Below are 11,889 nucleotides of genomic sequence, written 5' to 3' on the forward strand. Positions count from 1 at the left end.
TATGTTGCGTCCCAAATGGCACCCTATTCGTCCTATAGTGCACTACTTTTGACCAAAGCCCTATGGGCCCTAGTCAAAAAAAGTGCACTATATAGGGAATATGTTATAATTTGGGATGCAAACAGAGTCCCAGGTGTACGACAGGCCAGGACATGTGTCCTCACTGTGTCACCATGTAGCCTTTGAAATACTTTAAGAGAGGCATTTGTTTATAGATGAATGTCCTCTGACACTGACATTGTGATAAATGTTTCCTCTGTCCAAACTGGACTAGAAGGTAGAGTTAGAGACAGACGTAACGAAATAGACAAAGACAGAGACAGAGACAGACATATGTATGTTACCCAAAGGGCCAGCAGCTAGTGTTAGCCATAAGGCTCTCCATGGTGGGAGGACAGATGGAGAGGAAGAGAGAGAGGAACCAGAACCAGAACCAGTCTTTCCCTAGTGGGAGGACAGGCAGAGTATAGAGGAGCTCTAATGACCTGGCAGCTGAAACGAAAACAAACTGACTATGTGAAGGCAGAGTTTATGTCCCAAATGCCCCCCTATGCACTATGTAGTACACTACTCTTGACCAGGGTCCCTAAGGGTGCCATTTGAGGCACAACCAGAGACACAGACCCGGACCAATCGTTAAAATCAGCAATCAAAATCAAGATGGAGGCAGCATGGCGTATTGAACTGTTTGCCAATGTGCCACTCTTCGGTGCTCTTGTGTGTCAAGAGCCGGAGACACTCCAGTATGTGTTAACTGTAAATGGAGGGTATAATAGCTATATTTGTAACCAGTGAGGAGCAGAGTAGACAGACAATTTGCTGGAGATTCATTCCCTTCATTACAGTGTGTCTGATTAACAGAGAAAGTGGCTTGTCCTCGTGTGTGTGTGTGTGTGTGTGTGTGTGAGTGTGTGTGTGTGTGTGTGTGTGTGTGTGTGTGTGTGTGTGTGTGTGTGTGTGTGTGTGTGTGTGTGTGTGTGTGTGTGTGTGTGTGTGTGTGTGGATATGTTTAACTATTCTTCTTTTGTTAGTCCCCACAAGGTCAAATGCTATTTCTAGGGGGGTTAAGGTTAGAATTACATTAAGGGTTAGGAGCTAGGTTTAAGGTTAGGGTAAGAGTATGGGTTAGGTTTAGGGGTTGGAGAAAATAGGATTTTGAATGGGACTGATTTGTGAGTCCCCACAAGGTTAGCTGTACAAGACTGTGTTTGTGTGTGTGTGTGTCAATCAGATGACAGATGGGGTTTCAAATTGTTTTTGTTCCCTGGTTGAGGTTATTTCAGAAAAAAACAGCTTCTGACTGAAGATACATATCTTCTATGGTGTGTGTGTGTGTGTGTGTGTGTGTGTGTCCCTGTTGAATAATCAGAGACATAAAAGCTATTAGAGTGTGTGCTGTCTGATATGGCTGGATAACATTAGCATTAACCTAGCAGAAAACACTTAGACCTTCACTAGCTAATGCAATTATCAGTCAGCCTGGCCAGCAGAGAGAAGTGTTTGTGTTGTTTGGAGCGTGTCTTATTACAGAACTCCTTCTGAGAGCATAGTACAGAACATGTACCTTTACCCATACACTTATTTGATTACAGTGTTCTCCTTTAGTATTCTACCTATTATTTAATAGAACTGTCTGTTCTGTATGACATCACCCAAAACAACCTTCCAGTCAGTGATGCACTTGATGTGATTATATCCAGTCAGCTGAATGGGGTTCTCTTAATGAGAGCCAAATAGACTGATGTGAAACTGACACCCCTGACAGTAGGGCTGGGCAATATGGCCAAAATATCATATCACGGAATACAAAAAAAAGGACGGTATGACAGTATTTGATGGTATTGAATGTTTTTGAATAATAAAATCTCTAAACTTGCTGTATGAGTAGTGTGGCCCTAGAGTAGAAACATATACATTCTAAGTGATTTTAATGATTCTTTCTCCATTCTGATTGTTTAACACTGTTCAATTCAACTTCAACTGATAATCATTTTCATAATTTCCATACATTTCTGCATTTCCTGCACAACGTAGGTTTGCACGATATGGGAAAACAACCTCTGCCTTATTTTTAACCAAATGTTGCAATTTGAGTTGCGATTTAGAGCAAAACACATGGGTGAACTGATGGAATCATGGAAATATAATGATTATTCTAATTGAAAAGTTAGAATATAATACTGAGCACTTTGAATACAGTGTTGTTTGACATGACAATTAATAAAAATGCCAGGGAGGAGTTATTGTGACAGGGTAGGAACCAAAGTGTTGATAAGTTTTTCCTAGGGAATCCTATAATCTTTGGCTACATGTCATGTTTTCTCTTAGCTACTTCATGTAGTTAACATATTCATGCTTCTAGTATTCCTCTTTGATTTAGAACAGTGGTTCCCAGACTTTTCATAGTCCCGTAAGCCTGCCACACACACTATACAATACATTTATTAAACATAAGAATGAGTGTGAGTTTTTGTCACAACCCAGCTCGTGGGAAGGGCACAAATAATAATCTTATAATAATCAATTATTGTGCTCTTTATTTAGCCATCTTACATATAAAACCTTATTTGTTCATCAAGCATTGTCACCACAGGTTAATGAGAAGTGTGTGCTTCAAAGGATGTACATAATTCTGCAACGTTGGGTTGTATTGGACAGAGACTCAGTCTTTAATCATTTTCCACACACAGTCTGTGCCTGTATTTAGTTTTCATGCTAGTGAGGGCGGAGAATCCACTCTCACAGGTATGTGGTTGCAAAAGGCATCAGTGTCTTAAGAGCGCAGTTTGCCAAGGCAGGATACTCTGAGCGCAGCCCAATCAAGAAATCTGGCAGTGGCTTTTGATTAAATAACATTTTCACAGAACCGCTTGTTGCATTTTTGATGAGGCTCTCTTGTTCAGATATCGGGTAAGTGGACTGGAGGCAGAGCATGTAATGGATAACAAATCCAGTTGTTTGTGTTGTCCGTTTTGGGAAAGTACCTGCGTAATTGCACACCCAGCTCACTCAGGTACTTCGCTATATCACATTTGACATTGTCCGTAAACTTGAGTTAATTTGCACACAAAAAATGATGGAAAGACCTTTGTCATGACCTTGTTAATGCAGTCAGAAAATTATCTCCAATTTCTTAACTTCTTGGCGCAGCCATCCCTTTAGCGGGATCATTTTCATCAACATCCGCTGAATTGCAGAGCGCCAAATTCAAATGAAATTACTAAAAATATAACATTTTCATGAAATCACAAGTGCAATATAGCAATCACAGCGTAGCTTGTTGTTAATCCACCTGAAAAAGCTTTTCGGCGAAAGCTATCCAAGCATTTATGTAAAGACATCTCTCTCAGCAGACAAAACATTACAAACAGCTAGCAGCAAAGTAGATTGGTCATGAAAATCAGAAAAGCAATAAAATGAATCGCTTACCTTTGATGATCTTCGGATGTTTGCACTCACGAGACTCCCAGTTACACAATAAATGTTCCTTTTGTTCCATAAAGATTATTTTTATATCCAAAATACCTCCATTTGGTTGGCACTTTATGTTCAGAAATTCACAGGCTCGAGTGGTCATTACGGGGCAGCCGAAAATTCGAAATAGTATCTGTAAAGTTCGTAGAAATATGTCAAACGTTTTTTATAATCAATCCTCAGGTTGTTTTTACAATAAATAATTGATAATATTTTAACCGGACCGTAGCATTTTCAATAGGAGAGAGAGAACATGTCTGCTCCAAGCTGCCACCGCATGCAAAACGCTGCTGGCACCCAGCCATCCACTGACGTGTTGTGATCTTTCTTTCTCATTTTTCTGAATAAAAGCCTGAAACTATGTCTAAAGACTGTTCAGACCATGTGGAAGCCATAGGAAAATGAATCTGGTTGATATCCCTTTAAATGGAGGGAAGGCATGCAATGGAACAGGGAGCTTTCAAAATAGAAGGCACTTCCTCTTTGGATTTTCCTCAGGTTTTCGCCTGCAATATCAGTTCTGTTATACTCACAGACAATATTTTGACAGTTTTGGAAACTTGTGTTTTCTATCCTAATCTGACAATTCCATGCATATTCTAGATTCTGGACCTGAGAAATAGGCAGTTTCATTTGGGTACGTTTTTCATCCAAACATCAAAATACTGCCCCCTACACTCAAGAGGTTAATCATAGCCTCAATTTTGTCCCGCACATTGAATATAGTTGCGGAGAGTACCTGTAATCCTAGATTCAGATAATTCAGGTGAAAAAAAACGTCACCCAGGTAGGCCTGTCGTATAAGAAACTCGTCATCATGCAAGCGGTCAGACAAGTGAAAATTATGGTCAGTAAAGAAAACTTTAAGCTCGTCTCAATGTGTCAATACTGTGCCCCTTGAAAACCATCACACTTCTGTATGTTGTAAAAGCGCTGCCCATATCATTGCATAATGCAGAAAATACACAAGAGTTCAGGGGCCTTGCTTTAACAAAGTTAACCATTTTCACTGTAGTGTCCAAAATGTATTCCAAGCTGTCAGGCATTCTCTTGGCAGCAAGAGCCTCTCGGTGGATGCTGCAGTGTACCCAAGTGGCGTCGGGAGCAACTTCTTGCACACGCGTTACCACTCCACTATGTCTCCCTGTCGTGGCTTTTGCGCCATCAGTACAGATACCAACACATCTTGACCACCAAAGTCCATTTGATGTCACAAAGCTGTCCAGTACTTTAAATATATCCTCTCCTGTTGTCCTGGTTTCCAGTGGTTTCAGAAGAGGATGTCTTCCTTATTTGACCCCCCATTAACATAACTTTATTTATAACTTTGCTGGCCAATAACTTTATTCTCGCTCAAACAACTCCTGTGGTTTATTTTTCAAATTGTTATGTTTCGTTTCTAACTGCGCAAGAGTGAAGGTTTCCCGCTAGAGAGTAACGGTTAATGTGATTGGATGTTAATTATTTGACAAGGCTACCTGTATTTGACATTGTGTTGTTATTTCGCAGAACTAGATGGGTTCATTTTATTTTTGGCATTGAAACAAGGCTACTCAGGCGAGAGAAAAAACTCACCAAAATGTATAGCCCCGTTGGAAAATAGAAATGTACTGTTTGAAAATGTCTAGAATGTGAATCACATTTTTATTTGGTGTACCCCTGATGGCATTGTGCGTACCCCAATTTGGGAATACCCGATTTAGAAGATACTGTTGCACAAACAACATGCTGATTTGGTTCTACACCTTCACTGGTATTATCAGGCTGTAGAGCTAATTATGTTTGGTAAATACGGTATACCTCCCAGCCTTACCTGGCAGGCATTGGTTGACCTTCACAATCCTTTTTAAACAGCATGTAGTACAAGAGGAGCTACCCTCATTGCATTATTCCTCAATGTCAAGTGTAGTATCAATGTCAGGTGGAGTATTGATAAATGAGGTTAGTATAATGCAATGATAACATCACAAAGACGCATATCCAAAAAGGTTCAACAAATTCTGCAAAGCACTACTCCTGAGTTCCCTACTCCCTCTCCTACTCTTTCCCTTCACCTCCTCTCCTTTCCCTCTCTCTGTACCCTAATCATGTGTGCAGATAATGCAGTAATGACATGCCACATTAAGACAGACAGTACTACCCAGATGCTTTCTGGGATAAATTACTATGGGGAACAGGGCGGTAGGGGAACAGTAGCTGGCAGATGGGAGCGTTCATGTCTTCTCAGCTCATTTAACATACTATCCTACCTCTCCTTCACTCACTGCTGGGCTAAACTCACTCCCCCTGTATATAGTGAAGTGCTGCTTTCAGAGGTTTTCTCAATTACTCCCAAGGTTTCCATTCAATTAATATACTTCATTAATTATCCCCTCAGGTGCAATGAAGATTTAGAGGTTTGTGTTTCGAGGGGTTGGCTTTCTCTATGATGTTGAGTTCAGCATGACTGTGTGTGATTGGACTCTCATTCACTATTGATAGGGTTTGAATTAGTAATGTGAACACAAAATACATTGGAATGACACATTTTTTAAAAAATTTGGTCTTTGCCCCAAATCAGTCAGTATGCATTGGAATTAACCAATGATAACGCATGCTTACAAAAGAGACAAAATAAAATAAAATAATTGGCAACATGAAAATACATACACATACAGTGGGGAGAACAAGTTGATTTTGCAGGTTTTCCTACTTGCAAAGCATGTAGAGGTCTGTAATTTCTATCATAGGTACACTTCAACTGTGAGAGACGGAATCTAAAACAAAAATCCAGAAAATCACACTGTATGATTTTTAAGTAATTAATTTGCATTTTATTGCATGACATAAGTATTTGATCACCTACCAACCAGTAAGAATTCCGGCTCTCACAGACCTGTTAGTTTTTCTTTAAGAAGCCCTCCTGTTTTCCACTCATTACCTGTATTAACTGCACCTGTTTGAACTTGTTACCTGTATAAAAGACACCTGTCCACACACTCCGTCAAACAGACTCCAACCTCTCCACAAAGGTCAAGACCAGAAGGCTGTGTAAGGACATCAGGGATAAATTGTAGACCTGCACAAGGCTTGGATGGGCTACAGGACAATAGGCAAGCAGCTTGGTGAGAAGGCAACAACGGTTGGCGCAATTATTAGAAAATGGAAGAGGTTCAAGATGACGGTCAATCACCCTCTGTCTGGGGCTCCATGCAAGATCTCACCTTGTGGGGCATCAATGATCATGAGGAAGGTGAGGGATCAGCCCAGAACTACACGGCAGGACCTGGTCAATGACCTGAAGAGAGCTGGGACCACAGTCTCAAAGAAAACCATTAGTAACACACTACGCCATCATGGATTAAAATCCTGCAGCGCACGCAAGGTCCCCCTGCTCAAGCCAGCACATGTCCAGGCCCGTCTGAAGTTTGCCAGTGACCATCTGGATGATCCAGAGGAGGAATGGGAGAAGGTCATGTGGTCTGATGAGACAAAAATAGAGCCTTTTGGTCTAAACTCCACTCGCTGTGTTTGGAGGAAGAAGAAGGATGAGTACAACTGCAAGAACACCATTCCAACCGTGAAGCATGGAGGTGGAAACATCATTCTTTGGGGATGCTTTTCTGCAAAGGGGACAGGACGACTGCACCCTATTGAGGGGAGGATGGATGGGGCCATGTATCGCAAGATCTTGGCCAACAACCTCCTTCCCTCAGTAAGAGCATTGAAGATGGGTCGTGGCTGGGTCTTCTAGCATGACAACGATCCGAAACACACAGCCAGGGCAAGTAAGGAGTGGCTCCGTAAGAAGCATCTCAAGGTCCTGGAGTGGCCTAGCCAGTCTCCAGACCTGAACCCAATATAAAATCTTTGGAGGGAGCTGAAAGTCCGTATTGCCCAGCGACAGCCCCGAGACCTGAAGGATCTGGAGAAGGTCTGTATGGAGGAGTGGGCCAAAATCCCTGCTGCAGTGTGTTCAAACCTGGTCAAGAACTACAGGAAACGTATGATCTCTGTAATTGCAAACAAAGGTTTCTGTACCAAATATTAAGTTCTGCTTTTCTGATGTATCAAATACTTATGTCATGCAATAAAATGCTAATTAATTACTTAAAAATCATACAGTGAGGCCTCCCGGGTGGCGCAGTGGCTAAGGGTGCTGTACTGCAGCGCCAGCTGTGCCACCAGATACTCTGGGTTTGCGCCCAGGCTCTGTCGTAACCGGCCGCGACCGGGAGGTCCGTGGGGCGACGCACAATTGGCCTAGCATCGTCCGGGTTAGGGAGGGTTTGGCCGGTAGGGATATCCTTGTTTCATCGCGCACCAGCGACTCCTGTTGCGGGCCGGGCGCAGTGTGCGCTAACCAAGGATGCCAGGTGCACGCTGTTTCCTCCGACACATTGGTGCGGCTGGCTTCCAGGTTGGATGGCGCTGTGTTAAGAAGCAATGCGGCTTGGTTGGGTTTTGTATCGGAGGACGCATGACTTTCAACCTTCGTCTCTCCCGAGCCCGTACGGGAGTTGTAGCGATGAGACAAGATAGTAGCTACTAAACAATTGGATACCACGAAATGGGGAGAAAAAGGGGTACAATTTTAAAATAAAAATCATACAATGTGATTTTCTGGATAGTTGTTTTAGATTCCGTCTCTCACAGTCGAAGTGTACCTATGATAAAAAATTACAGACCTCTACATGCTTTGTAAGTAGGAAAACCTGCTAAATCGGCAGTGTATCAAATACTTGTTCTCCCCACTGTATGTTCCCCATTTGTTCTGTGTTTTTATGTGCAAATATTCCATATGAATAAGAAATGTGTATAACCCATTATATGCTATTAGTATGATGCATGGTCTCATCCTGTAGTAAATGATTGTGAATATCAGACAATAGAGCCAGCCTGGAGTCTATTTCACTGGCAGATACGGTTAATATCTGGACTCAGAGGATGAAATCCACTGTTTTACTGGGCACACCTTATACTCCAAATTTTATTTCCAATAGCTTTTCATTAAATCATACAGCGTCAACTTTTCCATTTGAACACTGATGTAAAAGTTAAAGCAGAGGTGTATAAAACAGTCAACATTCAACAGATTGTCACGGCCGTCGAAAGAACTGGACCAAAGCTCAGCGTGGTGAGTGTACATATTCCTTTTATTTGAAATGACGCCAACAAAACAATAAACAATACAAAACAACCGTGAAGCTTAAGGGCTATGTTCCACAAACAAAGACAACTACCCACAATCACAGGTGGGAAAAAGGGCTGCCTAAGTATAGTTCCCAATCAGAGACAACGATAGACAGCTGTCCCGGCCAAAACAAAGAAATACAAAACATAGAAAATAGAACATAGAAGGCCCACCACACATCACACCCTGACCCGCTCCCCCCCAAAGGTGCGGACTCCGGCCGCAAAACCTGAACCTATAGGGGAGGGTCCGGGTGGGCATCTATCTGCGGGGGCGGCTCTGGTGTGGGACGTAGACCCCGCTCCGCCTCTGTCTCACCCCGCTTTGGTGGCGCCTCTGGTGTGGCGACCCTTGCCGCCGACCCCGGACTGGGGACCCTCTCTGTGGGCCCCGGACTGGGGACCCTCGTTGTGGGCCCCGGACTGGGCACCCTGGCTGCGGGCCCCGGACTGGAGGCCGTCGCTGGAGGCTCCGGACTGGAGGCCGTCGCTGGAGGCTCCGGACTGGAGGCCGTCGCTGGAGGCTCCGGACTGGAGGCCGTCCCTGGAGGCTCCGGACTGGAGGCCGTCCCTGGAGGCTCCGGACTAGAGACCGTCGCTGGAGGCTTCGTGCCATGACTCCTCACTTGAGGATTCTTGCCATGGATCATCGCTGGAGGATTCTTGCCATGGATCATCGCTGGAGGCTTCGTGCCATGGATCATCGCTGGAGGCTTCGTGCCATGGATCATCGCTGGAGGCTTCGTGCCATGGATCATCGCTGGAGGCTTCTTGCAATGGATCATCGCTGGAGGCTTCCTGCCATGGATCATCACTGGAGGCTTCCTGCCATGGATCATCACTGGAGGCTTCCTGCCATGGATCGTCATTGGAGGCTTCGTGCCATGTATGATCACTGGAGGCTTCGTGCCATGGATCATCACTGGAGGCTTCTTACCATGGATCCTCACTGGAGGCTTCGTGCCATGTATCATCACTGGAGGCTTTGTGCCATGGATCATCACTGGAGGCTTTGTGCCATGGATCATCACTGGAGGCTTCTTCTGGGCGCAGGCACAGGACTCACTAGGCTGGGGAGAGATACAGGAGGCTTTGTCCTTGGCAGAGGCACCGGATACACTGGGCCGTGGAGGCACACTGGAGGTCTTGAGCTTAGAGCCTGCACAACCCGTCCTGGCTGGGTGGTTATCTTCGTCCTGCAAATGCGGGGCGCTGGTACAGGACGCACTGGGCTGTGCAGACGTACCGGAGACACAGTGCGCAGAGCCGGCGCAGGATATTCTGGGCCGAAGAGACGCACTGGAGACCAGGCGCGCTGAGCCGGCACCATCCGTCCTGGCTGGATGCTCACCCTAGCCCAGCAGATGTGGGGAGCTGGGATGTAGCACACCGGGCTGTGAACGAGCACTGGAGATACCGTGCGCTCCACCACATAACACGGTGCCGGACCAGTACGACGCTCGCCACGGTAAGCACAAGGGAGTTGGCTCAGGTCTGAATCCTGACTCTGCCACACTCCCCGTGTGCCCTCCCCCCCAAAAAATATTGGGGGCTGCCTCTCCGGCTTCCTCGCTAGCAGTGTACGTGTCGCCAACTCCATTCTCCGGTATCCCTCCTCGCACTGCTCCAGAGAATCCCAGGCGGGCTCTGGCACTCTCCCTGGGTCGACCACCTCTCTACCTCCTCCCACGTTGTCTCATACTCCTGGCCACGCTGCTTGGTCCTTTTGTGGTGGGTAGTTCTGTCGCGGCCTAAGTATGGTTCTCAATCAGGGACAGCTGTCTATCGTTGTCTCTGATTGGGAACCATACTTTGTCAGCCTTTTTCCCCACCTGTGATTGTGGGTAGTTAACTTTGTTTGTGGCACTTAGCCCTGTTGAGCTTTTGTTGTTTTGTTGGCGACATTTATCTTAAATAAAAGGAAATGTACGCTCACAACCTGCACCTTGGTTCTCTTCCTTTGACGGCCGTGACACAGATATACGAAAAGGCTATGATAACAGTTTCAAGTCGAGGTGTGTAGCCCACACCAGTGGTGTAAAGTACTTAATAAAAAATACTTTCAAGTACTACTTAAGTCGTTTTTTGTGGTATCTGTACTTTTCTTTACTGTTTATATATATTTTTGACAACTGTTACTTTTACTCCACTACATCCCTAAAGAAAACAATGTACTTTTTACTTCATACATTTTCCTTGACACGTAAAATTACTCATTTGATTTCGAATGCTTAGCAGGACAAGAAAATAGTCTAATTTACACATTATCAAGAGAACATACCTGGTCATCTCTACTGCCTCTGATTTGGCGGACTCACTAAACACAAATGCTTTGTTTGTAAATTATGTGTGTGTTGGTGTGCCCCTGGCTATCAGTACATTTTAAAAAACGAGAAAAGTGTGCCGTCTGGTTTGCTAAATATAAGGAATGTGAAATAATTTATACTTGTACTTTTACTTTTAAGTATATTTTAGCAATTACATTTACTTTTGATACTTAAGTATATTTAAAACCAAATACTTTTAGGACTTTTACTTAAGTAGTATTTTACTGGATGACTTTTACTTTCATTTGAATCATTTTCTGTTAACCCCTTACAATTGTGGAAATGGACTTATATGGAGAGGCCCAAATGTAAATGTTTCGAAGAGAAGAACTATAAAACGCATATGCATGACCATGGTAGCAATTTAAAGATAACATTTTGTAGATTATGAAGAAATGTGAGGTCACAACAGTTCACGTGACACAAGACTGAATCCAAACATTACACTGTTGATTTTATGTGCATTTTACATTTCCTGTAATTTTTCACAGCAATTGTCAATATCGAAATCTGAAAATACTCTGGATACATAACATAATAATAATAACATAATAAGAATAATCATTAACATTTTGGAGTAGGTGCAAGATAAGAAAAAACTATTACAAAGGGTTTGAGTGAGAGGTTAAACTGGTGCCAGTCCACCTGGCCATGCTGCTGCTCCAGTTTCAACTTCCACCTGACTGTGCTGCTGCTCCAGTTTCAACTGTTCTGCCTTATTATTATTCGACCATGCTGGTCATTTATGAACATTTGAACATCTTGGCCATGTTCTGTTATAATCTCCACCCGGCACAGCCAGAAGAGGACTGGCCACCCCACATAGCCTGGTTCCTCTCTAGGTTTCTTCCTAGGTATTGGCCTTTCTAGGGAGTTTTTCCTAGCCACCGTGCTTCTACACCTGCATTGCTTGCTG

The 11,889-nt window shown here is 43.9% G+C and overlaps 1 protein-coding gene across 2 annotated transcripts in view; it reads left to right on the forward strand.

Annotated features, from left to right (window-relative positions):
- LOC109901149 (cyclin-dependent kinase 14) overlaps positions 1 to 11,889 on the forward strand; it is a 201,904-nt gene that overhangs the window by 71,425 nt on the left and 118,590 nt on the right. The window lies entirely within an intron of this gene.

This window comes from Oncorhynchus kisutch, linkage group LG2 (assembly GCF_002021735.2).
Source record: "Oncorhynchus kisutch isolate 150728-3 linkage group LG2, Okis_V2, whole genome shotgun sequence".
NCBI classification, from domain to species: domain Eukaryota; kingdom Metazoa; phylum Chordata; class Actinopteri; order Salmoniformes; family Salmonidae; genus Oncorhynchus; species Oncorhynchus kisutch.